The following is a 17,818-nucleotide window of genomic DNA, read 5'->3' on the forward strand; positions in this document are numbered from 1 at the left end:
GTTGAATATACGTGCACTACTTGAATACGAACCTAACTTATATGGTAACCATGGTAGGACGTGGTTGACCACCATATAGCTTAATTGAATCTTTGTGTATCTGCCGAGCAACCCAGGGTGAGTTCACACAGCCAAGGCATGGGGTTCCCAGGGTGGGAATGGGATTAGAAGATTTACTTGTACTTACCTAGATAATGGAACTTAATGATATGGTCCTCGGGTGAGGAAGGGTTATTGATAAGATACGACTAGACTAGTGATACTATTAGAACTGATCTTCGCACACACGCCGGAGTTGGCAGCGATAATATGACTAATCTTCGCACACACGCCTGGGATGGCTGCGAACCATACACTAAACTTCGCACACATGCCGGGTGGCTGCGATACAAATATACCTAGTCTAGAATACTTGGGAAAACTTCCCCTAATCTTCGCATACATGCCTAGAGGGCCGCGATGCAAACTAATACGATATATGATTTAATGAACGAACATAAAGCTACTCATACTATTACAATCACTGAACTATCAACTGTGAACTCGCTCAACTAGTTGTTGACTCTCTGCTGCATGACTTGCAGGACCTTAGGTACTTATGGAGCTTGCACAGGGAGGAGCAGGTCGTTGTGGGACATGGATCGTGGATGCCATGTTTAACGTTTAAACATTTGAACTTATGATTTACTTTGGGTTTACATACTTATGCTTCCGCTACTCAAATTATGTTTTGTTAAACACCAGTTATATTGTGATGGGTTGAATTGATTACTTTTATTATTTAAATACTATGTTCAATATGATTGGTGGCTTGATCCTGGTCATGTCACGCCTCCAAGCGGTGGTACTCCGCGGGTGGATTTTGGGGGTGTGACATAGTTGCAGTGTCGAGTCAAAGTTTCGGTCAAAATGCGTTTTAGCACGCATTTTGCAACGGAACTACATTAGGGTATCAAAACACTTTGTTTTAATACCAAATCAGTAGGTTAAACATGTTTTGACATGTTTAACTCGACACTATTAGTTTAGTGCTTGTTTAGGGTCGTAAGGTAAGCAGTCTAAACAACCGCTAATACTTCCGAACCCGACCCGTTTGGTCGATCTTTAGGATCCGACCAAGCTTAGTTAGTGATCATAGTTGCATAGGGAATAACCACTGAGGTTATACCATATGATCACATAGGATTGGTTAGTCATATGCTAGTTAGCTTGTATGCCCATAGCAAATGACCAAAATGCCCTTTTGAAGCTAAAATCCGTATTTTGACTATGTGAACATATTTTTGACATATAATCTGATTTAGTAACATGTTTAGGCATAATTGGGCATGTAAGACTTGGCATAGCACATAGTTAACCATCCGAGCATAGTTTTGCGCTAACGACGCCTTATAGTAGCTTATGTTACCATAATGTGTCAAAACGGGTCAAAAGCACTTAGGTAGGCCTTCCAATCAGAATGTTGGGACTATTAAATCATACCATATGAGTTTAGTTACTCATTTGATTTATAGAACCACATTCTATCCTATCTCCCGATTTAGGAGCCGATTATTAACATAGTTACCTATACTAGGTGCCGGTTGATTCCGTGATACTTGGAGCTTAAATTGGTCTTATTCTCAAGACTAATTAGCAATCCCAAGTGAGTACATAGTTCCCCTCTTTTACCGTTTTCAAATACTTTGGGGTGATACACATGTACATACGTGTTACTTTCGTGCATTTCATGCTTTAATGACATAAACATGCTAGTTTCATCTAGTACACTTACAGTACATGCTTTCAATTGTGTTTTGCTATGTATGTTAAGCATGCTAGCACATTGATTTGTTACACATTTGTTGCATATGTTTACTTAGCATATGGAACACATTGATTTACATGACATTTTTGCTATGTATGTTTACTAAGCATGCTAGCACATTGTTTTACATGGATATTTCTACTAGGCATGTTTACTTAGCATTCCTAGTACATGGTTTTCACATGCTACATTGGTTATGACATTTGGTATGTTTAATCGGGACAATAATACATTCATTAACATTGATCATGCCGCTCGGTAGTATGTAATGGTACCATAGGAATTGACAACTCCCGTTTCCGACTTCCTAGGTTTGTTTGGAAGTTGGGAATGACAGAATCCGATATACATAATTTAGATGGACCTTTAATTTGTTTAAAGGTTTGTCGCCACAGTCGCAAGGCTTGAATGTATGCGATTAACATTACTGCATAAATGTTTGTAATCATAAAGCATTGTTTTTCTGCAAAACATAGCATTTGATTTAAACTTAGGTTTATTCAAAAACATTGTTTTGTACATTTTTCCTATGGTTGAGTAATTACTTGTTATTCGCCATACATGACATTTGTTTTACATTAACATCATCACATAGTTTAAGTAGATGATTTCCTACTTGCTATGCATTTCATTGGTTATACACGATATTGAACATGGTTTATACATATACATTTTGACATTAAACATAACATTTTGGTTGGGTATTGATAAGTGACTTATGTAACGGGGCTATGTGTTATATGATGAAAGCATGGTGGATACGCCGCTAGTACTTCCTATATATAAGTGCTTTTATTATATTATACATTGTTGTGTTATTTAAACCACTTGGGCAAGACATGAAATATTTTATACAAATACATGACATTGTTTTACAAATTACACATTTTATACAAAACTCATTGATACTTGGTTATTTATTTAACCATGCATTAACTTTTCATCATCATTTGATTTTTCATATCGTTTTTCATATGATTTCATAAAATATTTTACAAGGTTCATGACTACATTTTGTTAAACACTTTTTAAACTACAAGTCATAAATCTGTACAAATAAAACCTATGTATCTCACAGGCATTTTTATGCTGACGTACCTATTTTTACATGTGTTTTCAGGTGCTAATGCTTGATGATGCTTGTGCTACACTTAGGCGGACTCGGGCCTTAGTGACTTAAAAGACAATTATTATGTAGTTTTAGTTTGAACTCAAAAAACAACGTAAACTTTAATCTTAATAATACATAACTTTAATTGCCATGGTTGTTGAAACAATAATTCTGTCGCATCACTCCCCGACGTTTCCGTCGCGGTTTGTTGTTTTACGCGGTCGGGGTGTGACATGACGTCACCATGAAAGTGACATATAACAACCTAACAACCTCTAAGGACTGTTACATACACCCACTGATTACAAATCAACTGATTACATAGACACTGCTTCTATAAACTATTGTTTCACTTTCCACTGATGTAGTCTAAGCACTGATGTTGAGCATCAATGCTTTCTTCAAAGGTGATCAGTCCTTGAATGGGCAGTACTTTAGTCTACAACAATACTTAGGAGACATCAGTAGATAGAGCTTCAGTTCTTTAATCTTTATCAGTGCTTGGCCTATCAGCGGTTGGGATGATCAGTGTTTGGAGAATATCAGTTGTTAGAGCCACTGTCAAGGGGAAAGTCTTTGTATAAGCACTGCTTATGATGATCCACTTTTTTGAACCAATTTTGGCTTTATCATCTGTTCCTTTGTAGGGTTCAATCCCAACACGTATAAATCCATGTACATTGTAAATTTGTGTTGCGATACGCATGCTTTCTGAATTCATGTATGATATGTGATTTATATGTGGTGTGTATATGCGTGCTTTGTGAATTCATGTATGATATGTGATTTATATATGGTGTGTGATTTGTGTCTTTGATCGATTCTGTAAAGTGAGTTATGTGAAACCAGAAACCAAAACCGAGGTATTGTGATATGTCATCATTATGGAATCGAGGTATTGTATTAGGTTAACTGGTGACACGAAGCGTCTTATTAAGCTATGTTGAGAAACTAGTGAAACCGCCACTTATAAGTTCGCCACTTCTAAAAACCTACCCCCCTCGTCTTGTGTGTTACAAATCGGCCCAAACCCCCACCCAAAACCCTTTGCGTAAACAAAAAGGCCCAACCCACCACCCTTGTTCCCTCTTGCGCAAGCCGGCCCAACCCATCATCCACCTAACTCTTTCACCTCAATACGCATGCGTATTGAGGGTGTCGATTTAATCTCCCAAGGTGTGCCAATAATATGACCCTTTTCTATATCCGTCCTGAAGGTTCATTGTAGTTTCTTACATATGAGAAAGGCCTCCAAGCCAAGTCCATGAGCCCCTGATTCCATATCTATTGGTAAACTAATGTTTTGAAAAGTGTTAAAATATATAGTGAGGTTATTTCCAATATAAAGTTCCGTAAAATAACGAGAGAGACTTAATTAATTTGCTTTTAAAACTCATTTATGGATCCAAACAGGAGTTAATGGGAAAAACTTAAATTTGGTTTTGAGTTGGTATTATTGTAATTTAAAATGAGAAAACTTTAATCTGGAAAAATCAACTTTTATAATTTTTTAAATTATTTTTGAACCGTATTTGTTACACCAATAATAGTGAACCTGAGACTTTTTCTTTAAGAGTGATGCATCGACCAAGTGAGCTATCCACATTGGCATATAAATTTTTATGTAATTTATAAAATCGGGTTTTGAGTTGGTATTATTGTAATTTAAAGTGGGTGATCATGCATATTGTTTGAGAATTAGTTTTGTTAGGCATGAGTCTTCTTCGCTTTCTATAAGTAACTAACTATTGTACTCTATAAGTCACAATTGTATAAGCATTAGCAGATTCTTTTCCATTGATTAGATCAACTATGTTAGTACACCAAGCATCCAAATTTGTCTTTCTTTTTGTTATAAAATAATCAAAATACCTTCATCTATGAGTTCTTTTATTTTGTCTTTGTCAATATTCTGTATTTGGAACTTACCCGGTATGTATGTTGAATTATCAAATCATCCAAGTCATTTTATTCAGAATACTACACCCTTATCAGTGGCGGAAACAGAAACTTTTTGCTGGAAGGTCAATGTATATATATTATAATATTTTTTTTACTAATGTATAGTAATAAAGTTAAAATCTAGACATTTTTTAAACTTTTAATAAACTAATAAAGTATAAATACATAAAAACTACAATCTATAGTTATTAAAGTAATACTTTTAAAATATTATCACAAAGCATTTCCGGATTATATGTTAAAAGAATAATAATTTTAAACATCTTTTTTTTAACGGCAATTATTTTAAACATCGGACATAAGAATTTTGATGTTTGACTACAGATTGCTTTTAACCTAACTTTATACTAGTAAAATACCTAAAAATACCCATCATCTTTTAAACTCTTACTGTAACCCATCATCTTCTTTAATCCCACAAAACTCCATTTCCAACAAGACTACAACTGCAAGCGCTGCACACCTAATATTTTTTGTTCTAATATTTCTTCATATTGTTACAGTGGCGGAGCTAGCCCCTTAATTTAGGGGTACCCCGATTTTTTTACCGTACAATCATACAATAATAAAAAAATGATAATAAATAAAGTAAAACAAATACTTAATAGATTATTGTTTAGGTCTTTGGCTAACTTTATTAATTATATTTAGAGCTTCCTTTCAATTCTATTATTGTTAAAATTTGGGCTTATTTTATCATTCAGACTTAATTATCCTACAAGTTTTCGGGTTATAAAATGTTTGGGCTTGTAAAAAAATGAGATTTTAGTAATATCAAGTATCCTATTTTTTAGTTAGAGGTATTCTCATATTTTATTTAGGGGTATCATCTGTGTACAAATGGAAAAAAAAAACAGTACGAATACGGGGTTGAGCCGTAGGCTGTGCTACGGCTCCTAACATTATTGTTCTGCCTCTGTATTGTTAGGTCTTTGTTTTACAACATTGACCACACCTAATATTTATCTCACCTACGTATTATATATAGATGAATAGATTATCCCTCTCATGCTCTCACACTCACTCATCTAAAAAAAATGGCTTCCCTTGTCGGTTTGCTCGTAGTTTTACTCATTCTTCTCTCTAAAACCCTAGCTTTAAACCCCAAAAAGAACCTAAACTACGATGGAAAACTCATCTACCACTAGGGTGGTTCAAGATCGGATTATCCGGTTTTCGGACATCCGAAAATTTCAGATAATGAATATTGATATACGAATTCGTATCCGATATTTTGTATATCCGATTTTCGGATATTCGAAATATCGGATACGGATTCGGATATCCAAACGTATATCCGAATTTATAAAAAAAAAAAAATCAAAAAATCTGTTTCGTGTATAGATTAAAACTAAACTTATATTCGGTATTCCAAATTTCCAACATTTAAAATTAAAAACAATCATATATTCACACGAATACAATTTTTTACTAATTTTTACAATACTTCAAACTAAATATAATACTCATATACTATATATATTTATAAAAAAAATAGTTTTCGGATATCGGATAATCGGATTATCCGAAATTATTGAAACGCATATCCGAATCCGAATCCGAAAATTCGGATTATCTGGTTTTTGGATATCTGAATTTTCGGATATCCAAAATTTCGGATATTTCGTATACGGATTTTCGGATATTTCGGATTCGATTTCGGATCCGGATTTTTTTGAACACCCCTATCTACCACATGGGTCCAGTGATATCCCCCGACATCACCGTCCATGTTGTATGGTACGGGACATGGAAACCCGCCCAGAAAAGAATAATAAGAGAGTTTATCAACTCCTTTTCCGCCCCTATCCGTCGCTCGCCGTCGGTGTCCGACTGGTGGAAAGTGGTTCAGCTTTACACCAACCAGACGGGTTCAAACATATCCCGGACGGTCACCATGGGGCAAGAGAAAAATGACCGTCTCTTGTCTCAGGGTCGCATGCTTACCCGCCTTTCGGTGCAGCTGGTCATTAAAGCCGCCATCAAGGCCAAGAAGAACCCCTTACCCGCCCAATCCAAGGGTGGTTTGTATTTCGTCCTCACCTCCGACGACATTTAAGTGCAAGATTTCTGCGTGACAGCATGCGGATTCCACTCTTTTACATTTCCATCCATCGTGGGGTACACCTTGCCTTATGCAGGGGTGGGAAATTCGGAAAAGATTGTGTCCGGGCTTATGCGTATATCCGTTCGCTATTCCAGATTACGCGCGTAGAGCTGTGAAACCCTTCAAATCTCCCAACGGTGAGGTGGGTGTTGACGTGATGATAAGTGCCATCACTCATAAGATGGCGGAGATGGCTACGAATCCATTGGTCAATGCGTGGTATGCGAGTAGTGACCCTGCTGATCCGGTGGAGATAGCGGACCTCTGTATTGGAAAATATGGTGTTAGGATCTGAGTTTGGATTGATTGTGTTTTACGTTTGAAATAGGATGAAAGATAAACAAGTATTGCAACAGAATATAAATGGAAACAAACTTTTCACAATCAAACAGGAGAATTGCTTTCAACACACATTTTCACAAAGAACCAAATGATTGAATTTATTTCAACTATGATTACAATGCATGCATGTAACAAACTCCCCCTCAGCCTGAGCTCACATTGATTGTTCGTACAGGAAGAAGATGGTGAAGAGCTAATAGAACAGTATAAGGTATTGTTCTATTTATAGGCACGCCCAAACCACTGTGGCATCTTTGCTGACGTCACCATGAAAGTGACATCTAACCTCCTAACAAACTCTAATAACTGATCTGATACGAACACTGCTAAGCTATCTACTCTTTACAATACATTACATAAAAACAAACTAAACTACTGCTTTATCCTTCCACTGTTCTGACTCCAACAGTACTTGATATTTTCAGCAGTGCTTGACCCTTAGCAGTAGATTGATCAGCAGGGCTTTAGTCTTCATCAGTCTTTGACATGAATAGCAGTTGTAGGTCAGCAGTTGTAAAGATCAGTGGATTGGAGGTCATCAGATGTTCAAGCCACTTTCAAGGGGAGAGACTTGTATACATACACTGCTTATTCTGGATCCACTGCTCTAATTCAATTTTGGCTTTAATTATTTATTCCTTTGATAGGGTTCAATCCCAACAATCTCCCCCTGGAACAGATAATGCCAAAACCCTTCATTATTGTGGAGCTTTATTGCCTCATCAACAGTTCCCTTATTTGCCCTTTGAGTTGTAACTCAAAGTCTAAGGCATCTCTGTCATCTTCATCCCTGCATATTGGAAGATCAAGGAGATCCTGCAGATCTTCAAGACTTGGGCCAAGTGCTTGTTCCCTTGATATTTTCTTCACTTCTCCACTAGACTTGATCACAGTCAGTACATGGGACTGTTTATCAGTTTTCCACTTTAGTACTTTTGAGTCTGGTGGGTTTCTTGGGAGATTTTTATGAGATGAGGAGTTTGGAGATGCGGGCCTAGTAATGACTGACTGAGCAGTGCTTTGAGCTTGAGCAAGTTCAGGAATATCAGCCATCATCTGTTTGTAAACCATCTTTATCACTTCATTACCAGCAGCTATTTCTTCTACTGTTTCTGCATCCATATGTTTTTGCCTTTTTCTTTGATAAAGAAAGGCACTAGCTGGAGCAGTGGCTCTTCTGATTTGCAGCTATAGTGGTCTTGTTGAAACCTCTGCTTCAGGATAGTCAGGTGTTTGAGGAATTTTTTGATTTTTCTTTCTTAATTCCTCCAACTTTTTGTAAGTGACCCTGACTTTGTCTTCTTTCCACCTCATCACTTGGTTCTTTGACCCAAATTCAGTAGTGATCAATTCCTCTTTCATTCTCCTCAGCTCCAATGCCTTATCAGGTATATTTTTCTTGTATTTTGCCCAATTAGGAGGAGTATGTTTGACTTTGTTTTTGATCATGTCTTGTATCCTGGCTGCTTCACTTTCCAGCTCAGGAATGGTCCATTCTTTATACATGTGTTTTTCTCCCTTGTATTTCTTATAAGACATGATGCTATCAATATAATCTTTTCTCAGGGATTCATCTGCTCTTTCTGATATCTGCTGACACACATTCTTTGCAAATTGTTCCAAAGATCTGACTTGTATGAGTAGGAATTGATAGTTCTGTTGAATTTTTTTGTCAGATTTCCCTTGTGAATTTCTTTTAGAGATATCCTCTGCTTGTAGAGCCTTGATTTTCAAATATTCTTCAATATTGTTAGGCCTGGGATATCCTCCAACTGATGGCAAACTCCTTTTAACAGGGTCATCCTCAAAGTAGAAGGATTTGATCTCTTCTCTGACTGTTGCAAGCTCTAGAGGATATTGGACAGCTGCAGGAGTAATATCAGTGATTGGCTTTTGAATCAGAGCTGATGAAAGAGGAACAGGGTTTGGTATAATAACAAGTGATAGAGGTTGTGAAGATGTTGGTGGTGGTGAAGTATCATCATCTTTTAGAATTAACCTCTTCCTTTTAGGTTTAAGAGAGGCTGATGATGTTTTGGTGGATTAGTGGTGAGTGGTGGTTATTGAAATGGAAGTGATTGAAGTGGGAGGTTGCTGATTAACAGTTGTTGAAACAACTGGTGTTTCATCCACTGTTGCCATTACAGCAGATGTTGTAACATCTGTCGTCTTCTGCTTTATGGCAGGAGGTGATAGTGGTGAGATTGTTTTTGGTGGTGATGGTTGTTTTGGTGGGGCAGTGGTTGTAGTGGGAGCAGTTGTTGTAGTTGAAGTGGTGGTTTTTGGTTTAACAATTGCTGAAGTACCAACAGTTATTGATACAGTAGGTGTTACAACAGTTGTTTGGGTGGAAGATTGATGTGTGGAGACTTTAGTAGGTTTAGGAGTTTGTTTTGTGGGTCTGAATGGTATGTGTTTGGGTTCCCTCACTTTTCTAGTGGGATTTTTCCTTTTTGGCTCAGGATTTTTGTCATCCTTTCGCTCAGAAACACCCTGCTCATTCAGCTCCATAAATGCTCTTTTCTCCTTTTCCCACCTGGATTTATCCTTAGCCTCTCTATCCATTTTTACACTTGCTTTTGATTCAGCAAGTGCATTTGTAGTTACATCAATCTTCTTGGATCCATCTGGCAAGGGAATGTTTTTAGTCATGCTGTCTTTTTCTGGTTCAATATATATACCATCTTCATATCCCCTCTTTTTCATCTTCTTCAACTTCTCTCCCTTTTGGCATTATCTGGTGGAGGGTTATCCACAAAGATAACAGTGGGAGGAGCAGTGCCAGTGCTGTTTAGAATGTGGGCCTTTATAGCCTTGAAATCAGCTTGGGTGTCTTTAAACCTTGACTCCATGAGATTTCTGAACTTTTGGATCTGAATCTCATGCTGCTGATCAGCTAATTCTCTTTGTTTTTGGAGCAATGGTTGAAACAAATTCCATAACTCATTTGCAGCAGGTGCAGGTTGTGCAGGTGCTTGAGCTGGAGCAGCAATGGTTGGTACCTTTTGAACTTTCAACAACTGTTGCAGCATATCTTTAATTTCTGCAACAGATGTATCCAGTTTGTCAACTCTGTCCGTCAATTCTCAGTACATTAAACCATCACCCAACTTAATGGGATCATCTGATTTCCCACTAACAGTGGTTGTAACAGCGGTTGATTCAGGGAGTGTACTCCAAATATCATCCACTGATGCCCCTTTGTCTTGGAACTGGGGACTTCTTCCTTCAAAAAGAGAGACACTTTTTAGTGAACCAGTGAACACTAGATACACAGGTGTTCCTAGAGAAGGAATTGCCTCCAAGGAAGTCTTATTGATGTAACCACTATCCAAATGCAAACCAGTGGGTTCAGCACTTGTAGCGGTTGCTTCACTTGGACTACCACCAAGAGTTACTTGTAACTCAAGGGGTGTAACCTCCTCAGGTGTTGTTGGTGGGTTATCAACAATTGATACATCAGACCCGGTCACTTGTTGAGGTATGTTCTCATTAACAGGTGATTGAGAAGGACTGGTTTGTGTCTGGTTCAAATCAAGAGCATCCAACAATAATTTGGTTTGTGGGGGCATTGTGGAGGTGAGGTTGGGTGTAAAAAGAGAATTGGCCCCGGGTATTGGGCTGTGGATGATGGAAGCAAGTGATTCCAGAGCATCATATTGTGGTATCCCTATATGTACAACCTGTTCTTTTTTAGAAGAAGTAGGAGGAGTTTCAGGCATGGGTTGAGATATTTCTACCATCTACTGTGAGGAAGTAGCAGCAGTGGTTTCTTGTGACTTTTGTGTTGTCACTGGCAGTTGCTCTGGTATCTCATCCTCTAGAGTTGCCTTTTTTGTAGGTTTGGGGGGTTTTTGAGTTTTCTTTTGTCTTGCCTTTTTGGTGATTTTAGGTGTGGGTTTCACAGCAGATGTTTTGCTGCTGTGATCACCTGGAGCAGTGGGCTCAGCAGCAGATACCTGAGGAGCAGTGGTAGCTACTAAATTCTGCTCAGGCACCTCTGCTTGTGTTTTGCAAGGTGTTGAAAGTTTTGTAAAAGTTTCAGCAGTTAAGCTGTTTATTTTAAAAGAATCACCTAGGATGAGCACATGTGCATCATCCTTCCCAAATTTCTTTTGAAAGTAATAGCTTAAGAACCTTGGGAATAATAAAAATGATTTTGTTGAAACATTTTTGACCATGTCATCAAAGATTTCCTGGGAATAGTTAAAATTTTCATTTTGTAAAATGGCATATCCCAGGTATTGAATCTTCAATGGTATCTCATTAAAAGCAGTGGTTTTGTTTGAAACACACATCAAAAGGGTATGAAATAAAAATCTTGTTGCAGGAGGGAAGTTACCTTTTTTTAAGGTATCCCTCTTCATTTGTTCTGCATACCCCCTTTCAAGAAAATCAGTTTGATATTCGTTTTTAGGGAAAAAGGTTTTACCTTGCTGATTATCAAGTTCGAATACCTCTGAAATGGATTGTGGTGTGATTTTAACTGTTTTACCCATTAGAAAAGAATTAATGGCTATGACGTCTTCTCCTTGTTTTTCAAGAGTAGCATTTTTCCAAAATTCTCTCTGGGTTTTTAGGAAAATCGGAGCATCTGCTGTCAATAAAGTTTTGTACTTTGAAGCTGACATGATGTCGATGATGGAATCGTAGATATAGATGGTGTCGGGTTTTGTGAGGAGACCCAGATAGTTGTGAGGAGCTTTGTATGGTATTTCAATGGGTGTGGAAGCCATTTGAGTGGCCTTTTTAGAAGATGATTTTGAAGTGGATTTCGCAGATGACTTTGATTTTGTCATTTTGATGAAGGAAATCGATGAAGGTTTTGAGAGAAAGAAATGGAAACTTCTTTGAGAAAGGAATTTTTGTGAATTCGATTCGATAGTAAAACCCTGTTTGGGGGTTTTGAAGGGGGTTTTATAGAGGAAAAGGTGAATACTGACGTGGCAGCGGTTACAAAAGATCTAACCGCTATGTACTGTCCACGTGCCAACCCCTGATAAAATGAAGGACAAGTGTTTTATGAAAACCACTGATGGAACAAGATCAGTGGTTGTAACGGTAACAATGAAGGCAGTGGGTGATTTTTACTATCAGTGGATAGCATATGAGTGGATAAAAACACTGATTTTAGACAACAGTGCTTATCAAGGAAATGAGAGAACAGGGGTTGACTATCAGTAGTGGACAGACTTTTAAGTAGAACAGACTTTTGAACAAAACAATGATTATGGCAGATTTTTAGGATTTAATGAAAAATTCATTTTAGCTATTTTAAGGATGGATTTTTGATTTTCTGAAAACATTTTAATGCGTTTATTCATGGAAAAACAAGATTTTGGTTGTTATTCTATGTTTAGCATACCAATCCTAGAGATCAAGCTTTCAAAGGTGGATGTGTCTAAAGCTTTGGTTAGCACATCTGCTAGTTGATCTTTAGTTGGAACATGGTGCAGAGAAATCAAACCTTTTTCATAGCAATCCCTCACAAAGTGATGTCTGATATCAATGTGCTTGGTGGTTGAGTGGGAAACTGGATTTTTGATGATATTTTCTGCTACCTGACTGTCCAACATGAGAGGTGTCTTTAGGGCAGTGATACCAAAATCCAGCAACTGATTTTGAAGCCAAAGCAGTTGGGCTGTACAGCCTGCAGCAGCTATATACTCTGCCTCAGCAGTGGATGTGGAAACAGCTGCTTGCTTTTTGCTTTGCCAAGACACTAAACAACTGCCTAGGAATTGGCACCCTCCTGATGAAACATTTTCCCCTTTAGCAAGACTTGAAGCTATCAGATTATTCCTGGCAGTTGTTTAGTGTCTTGGCAAAGCAGTGGCTTCAAAAGGTGGTGGAATAGGAGGTAATGCTGTGGACACATGCTGACTTTGATCCATTGTTTGAGGATTTTTATCAACAGTGTTTGATGAGGTGGAAGCAGGGGTTAATGGGCTACTTTGATCAACAACTGTTGAGGTAGCGGTCGTTGAACTTTGACAGCTGTTTTGAACATCTGCTGCTCTTCCACTTGATGTAGACTTTTGTTGTGGAATGATGATTTCATATCCATAGTATGATGATGAAGTTTCTGATGGACCTGCAATGTTAGACTTGACAGCAACACTTTCAAATGTGAATTTATCAAGATCAAATAAGTCTGTAGGATTTGCTGGGATTTTCATTGATAAAAGTTCATTGAACTTTACATTCAAAGTCTCTTCCACTGTCTTAGTCCTTGTGTTAAACACTTTGTAGGCCTTAGCAGTGGTTGAGTATCCTAGATGATAGCCACAATCAATTTGGCTACAAACTTTGAGATAGAATCTTTTAAGTTTAAAATGAAGCATGGGCAGCCAAAAACATTGAAATATGAAATCAATGGCTTTATTTTATACAGCAGTTCATAGGCAGTCTTTTAATGCCTGGGGTTGATTAAAACCATGTTTTGGACATAGCAAGCAGTGTTTACTGCTTCTGCCCAAAAGGTTAATGGCAAACCTGAATCAGCAAGCATGTTTCTGGCAGCCTCAATCAAAGTCCTGTTCTTTCTTTCAACAACCCCATTTTGTTATGGCGTTCTTGGAATGTTGTATTGCCTCACAATTCCTTTTGACACACAAAAGTAATCTAACTCCTTGTTTCTGAACTCTATGCCATTATCACTTCTGAAGATTTTTACTGGCAAGTCAAACTGCTTTTCAACCTGTTTCACAAAGTCTTGTAGAATGCCTGCAGTCTCATCTTTTGAATGTAAAAAGTAAGTCCATGTAAACCTAGAAAAGTCATCAAATAACCAAACAATATCTCTTTTTCTTAAGACTCATGACATTAACTGGGCCAAACAAATCCATATGAAGCATTTGCAAACATCTGGTTGTTTTGGACTCGTCAATTGATTTGTATGAGCTTTTATGTTGTTTTCCTTTTAGGCAGGAAACACAATGCTCAGGACTGGTGAACAGTTTTTGAGGTTAACCTCTTACTAACCCCTGTTTTGAGATGGCAGTGATTGTCTTGAGATTTGTGTGCCCCAATCTCCTGTGCTATAATTCTGTCTCTTTGTTTGAGGCAACTGAGAACAGACATGCATCAGTTCTGGGGCTTTCTTTTGACATATCTACCACATAAACATTGCCACTTCTTTGAGCAACAAGTTTGGTTTTTCCAGTTTTTATTATTGCTTCAATCTTTTCAACCATTTCTGGTCTAACAATCCTACAACAATATTTTGTGAAGAATGAGCCATAGCCCTTATCACTCATTTGTGAGACACTTAGAAGGTTGAATTTTATATCGTCTATTAGATTGACATTTTCAAATTTTACATTACCAGACTGTACTGTACCAGACCCCAGAACTTTCCCTTTACTATTATTACCAAAGGATATATCACCCCCTCCATGGATTTTGAAATCTTTGAGTAGGGCTTTACATCCTGTCATGTGTCTGGAGCCTCCACTATCTACATACCAAAGGCTATCTAAGCATGCAGAAGCTCCCTTAGTTGCAGCCATCATGGCACAATCACATTTAAGATCATTTTCTTCATCAGCTATCTCCTCTTTCACACCTTCTTTGGACCAGGGGTCATTCAATGGTTCAATCAGGGGTTCTGAACTTTCTTCCTGCAGTAGTTCACTAGCAACAGCACTAACCACTGCTTCAACAACTTTATCCACTGTTTCAGCACTTGCTTGCCCTTTTTCAGCATCCAGCTCTTCTGGTATTGATTCTAATGCCATAAGACAAAATTCATCATTAGAAGCATCATTAGTAGCATAGCATAGAGTGCAAAATATTCATCATCTAATTCATCAGGTAAGCTGCTCCAGTCAACAAAGCCTTAGGTGAAAAAGCTTTGTTGATCTGGTTGAACCACTGCCGGTGGTGCAGCTTGTTGTGGTGAAATTGGTTGCACTTGAACCTGAGGTACAGGAGCCTGAACATACTGAATTTGAGGGGCAGTGGTTTGAACATAATGCACAGGAACAGGGATTTCATAATGAGCAGTGTTTACATGGGCAGCAGGGGTATAATGGGAATAGTGCACAGTGCTTTGATTTTGTGGCCTAGGGTTTGAGCTGGGATGAGTAACAATTGGACCAGTAGTTTGACTCCTACATTCCCTAGCAAAGTGTCCTAGCCTATTGCACTTATAGCACTTGATCTTATATTTATCCAACCCCACTATTAAATTCCCATGTAATCCCGGGAATTTTCTCCCTGTCCTTTTGTAAAATTTTCTTGTTCTTACACTAAGCAATGCCAATTGATGCAAAATGTCCATTTCTTCAAGGTTTGGATCAAAGTGTTGTAAGTCATTGAGTTCAAAGCACAACTTATCTGACATCTGGTTTTCACCGTTTGCAGTAAAAGCATAATTTGCAGAGTGAGAATCAGAGTTATTAAAGTTTCCACCAGCAGTTATGTCAATAAAATGATCATAACTCTAATCCTTACTACTGCTACCAGATTCTTCCTGACCAAAAAGAGCTGTGATGCCAAATAAATAATCATCAGCAACTTTACCAGACTCTTGCAACTTCTTTTTCTGGTTTAACTCCCTTTCATAGGTCAGGAGTCTACCATGAAGTTGGGTTAGGGTCAGATCTTTGAACTCAGCAGAATTCCTTGTTACAAAAGTAATTGTATCCCATTTTTCAGGTAGTGATCTAAGAAACCTGCTATTTTGTGTAGAATTAGCAAAAGTAACTTTAACAAGTCTTAGCTCACTAATGAGACAACTGAATCGCTCAAACTGTTGAGTCAATGATTCACCCTTAATGTGACAAAAGGTTTCATACTGCTGATTCAGAATTTCCCTATTATTTTCTATAACTTCTTCAGTTCCCCCAAACTGTTCCTTAAGTGCATCCCATAATTCCTAGCACTATTACAGTGTAACAGCCCAGCATAAATTTCAATAGGTAATGCTGATGCAATGATGCTAAATGCTTTGGCATCGAGTTCGAACTTTTGAAAATCAGTTTCAGCATAGTTTTCAGGTTTTTTAGGTTCGAACTTCTTTGTATCCTCAGCACTTGGCACCATGGGAACATGTGGTCCAAAAACAACAGATCTCCAACATCCAGTATTCTGTTGAGCAAGGATGTGACCCATCCTTCTCTCCCAGATGTTGTATTCATTACGTTTAAGCATGGGTGGTTTGAAAAGTGAACCGATGTTACTCTTATCATCTTATGATTGCGACGTCATCCTGGTTGTTTTACAGGCACTGATTAATCAACTTTGATGATGATTAAACCTTGCTTTGTTTTTCAACAAAATGAACAACTATCAGTATCAACGATTTTGAGATGAACTATTTATGTCAAAATTACTGTTAAATCAAATTTGACTGTCCGAGCTCTGATACCAATTGTTAGGATCTGAGTTTGGATTGATTGTGTTTTACGTTTGAAATAAGATGAAAGATGAACAAGTATTGTAGCGGAATATAAATGGAAACAAACTTTTCACAATCAAACAGGAGCATTGCTTTCAACACACATTTTCACAAAGAACCAAATGATTGAATTTATTTCAACTATGATTACAATGCATGCATGTAACAAACTCCCCCTCAGCCTGAGCACACAGTGATTGTTCGTACAGGAAGAAGATGGTGAAGAGCTAATAGAACAGTACAGGGTACTGTTCTATTTATTGGCACGCCCAAACCACTGTGGCATGTTTGCTGACGTCACCATGAAAGTGACATCTAACCTCCTAACAAGCTCTAATAACTGATCTGATACAAACACTGCTAAGCTATCTACTATTTACAATACATTACATAAAAACAAACTAAACTACTGCTTTATCCTTCCACTGTTGTGACTCCAGCAGTACCTCATTTTTTCAGCAGTGCTTGACCCATAGTAGTATTTTGATCAGCAGTGCTTTACTCTTCATCAGTCTTTGACATGAACAGCAGTTGTAGGTCAGCAGTTGTAAAGATCAGTGGATTGGAGGTCATCAGATGTTGACACCACTTTCAAGGGGAGAGACTTGTATACATACATTGCTTATTCCGGATCCACTGCTCTGATCCAGTTTTGGCTTTAATTATCTGTTCCTTTGATAGGGTTCAATCCCAGCATACGGGGGTGGCAGTGGGTCGTGATACGTAGGAAAAGTGCGCCGGGATGCCAATGGTGTGGTCTTTAATGTGTATGGGATCCGAAGACGGTTTCTCATACAATGGATCTGGAGCTACGTGGCGGATGACTGTGCCATTGATTAGATCAACTATGATAGTACACCAAGCATTCATTCGAATTTATCTTTCTTTTTGATATAAAATAATGAAAATACGTTCATTATAAAAGCAGCAATGCCATTTTTTAAATGCTACATTTGGTATAACTTGCCTAAAAAATATTAAGCAAATAACATGGTGTTTGCGTATATTTCTATAGGATATGGTTCATGCGAGAACCACATTTATTGCGAGAACCAATGTGAACATAACAAAGTAAACCTACTACAC

The 17,818-nt window shown here is 37.8% G+C and overlaps 1 pseudogene; it reads left to right on the forward strand.

The window, feature by feature from the left end:
- Positions 1-6,573: 6,573 nt before the first annotated feature.
- On the forward strand, positions 6,574-17,572 carry LOC110881611 (annotated as a pseudogene).
- The last annotated feature ends 246 nt before the right edge of the window (positions 17,573-17,818 follow it).

The sequence above is a fragment of the Helianthus annuus genome, chromosome 10, assembly GCF_002127325.2.
Source record: "Helianthus annuus cultivar XRQ/B chromosome 10, HanXRQr2.0-SUNRISE, whole genome shotgun sequence".
Classification (NCBI taxonomy): Eukaryota; Viridiplantae; Streptophyta; class Magnoliopsida; order Asterales; family Asteraceae; genus Helianthus; species Helianthus annuus.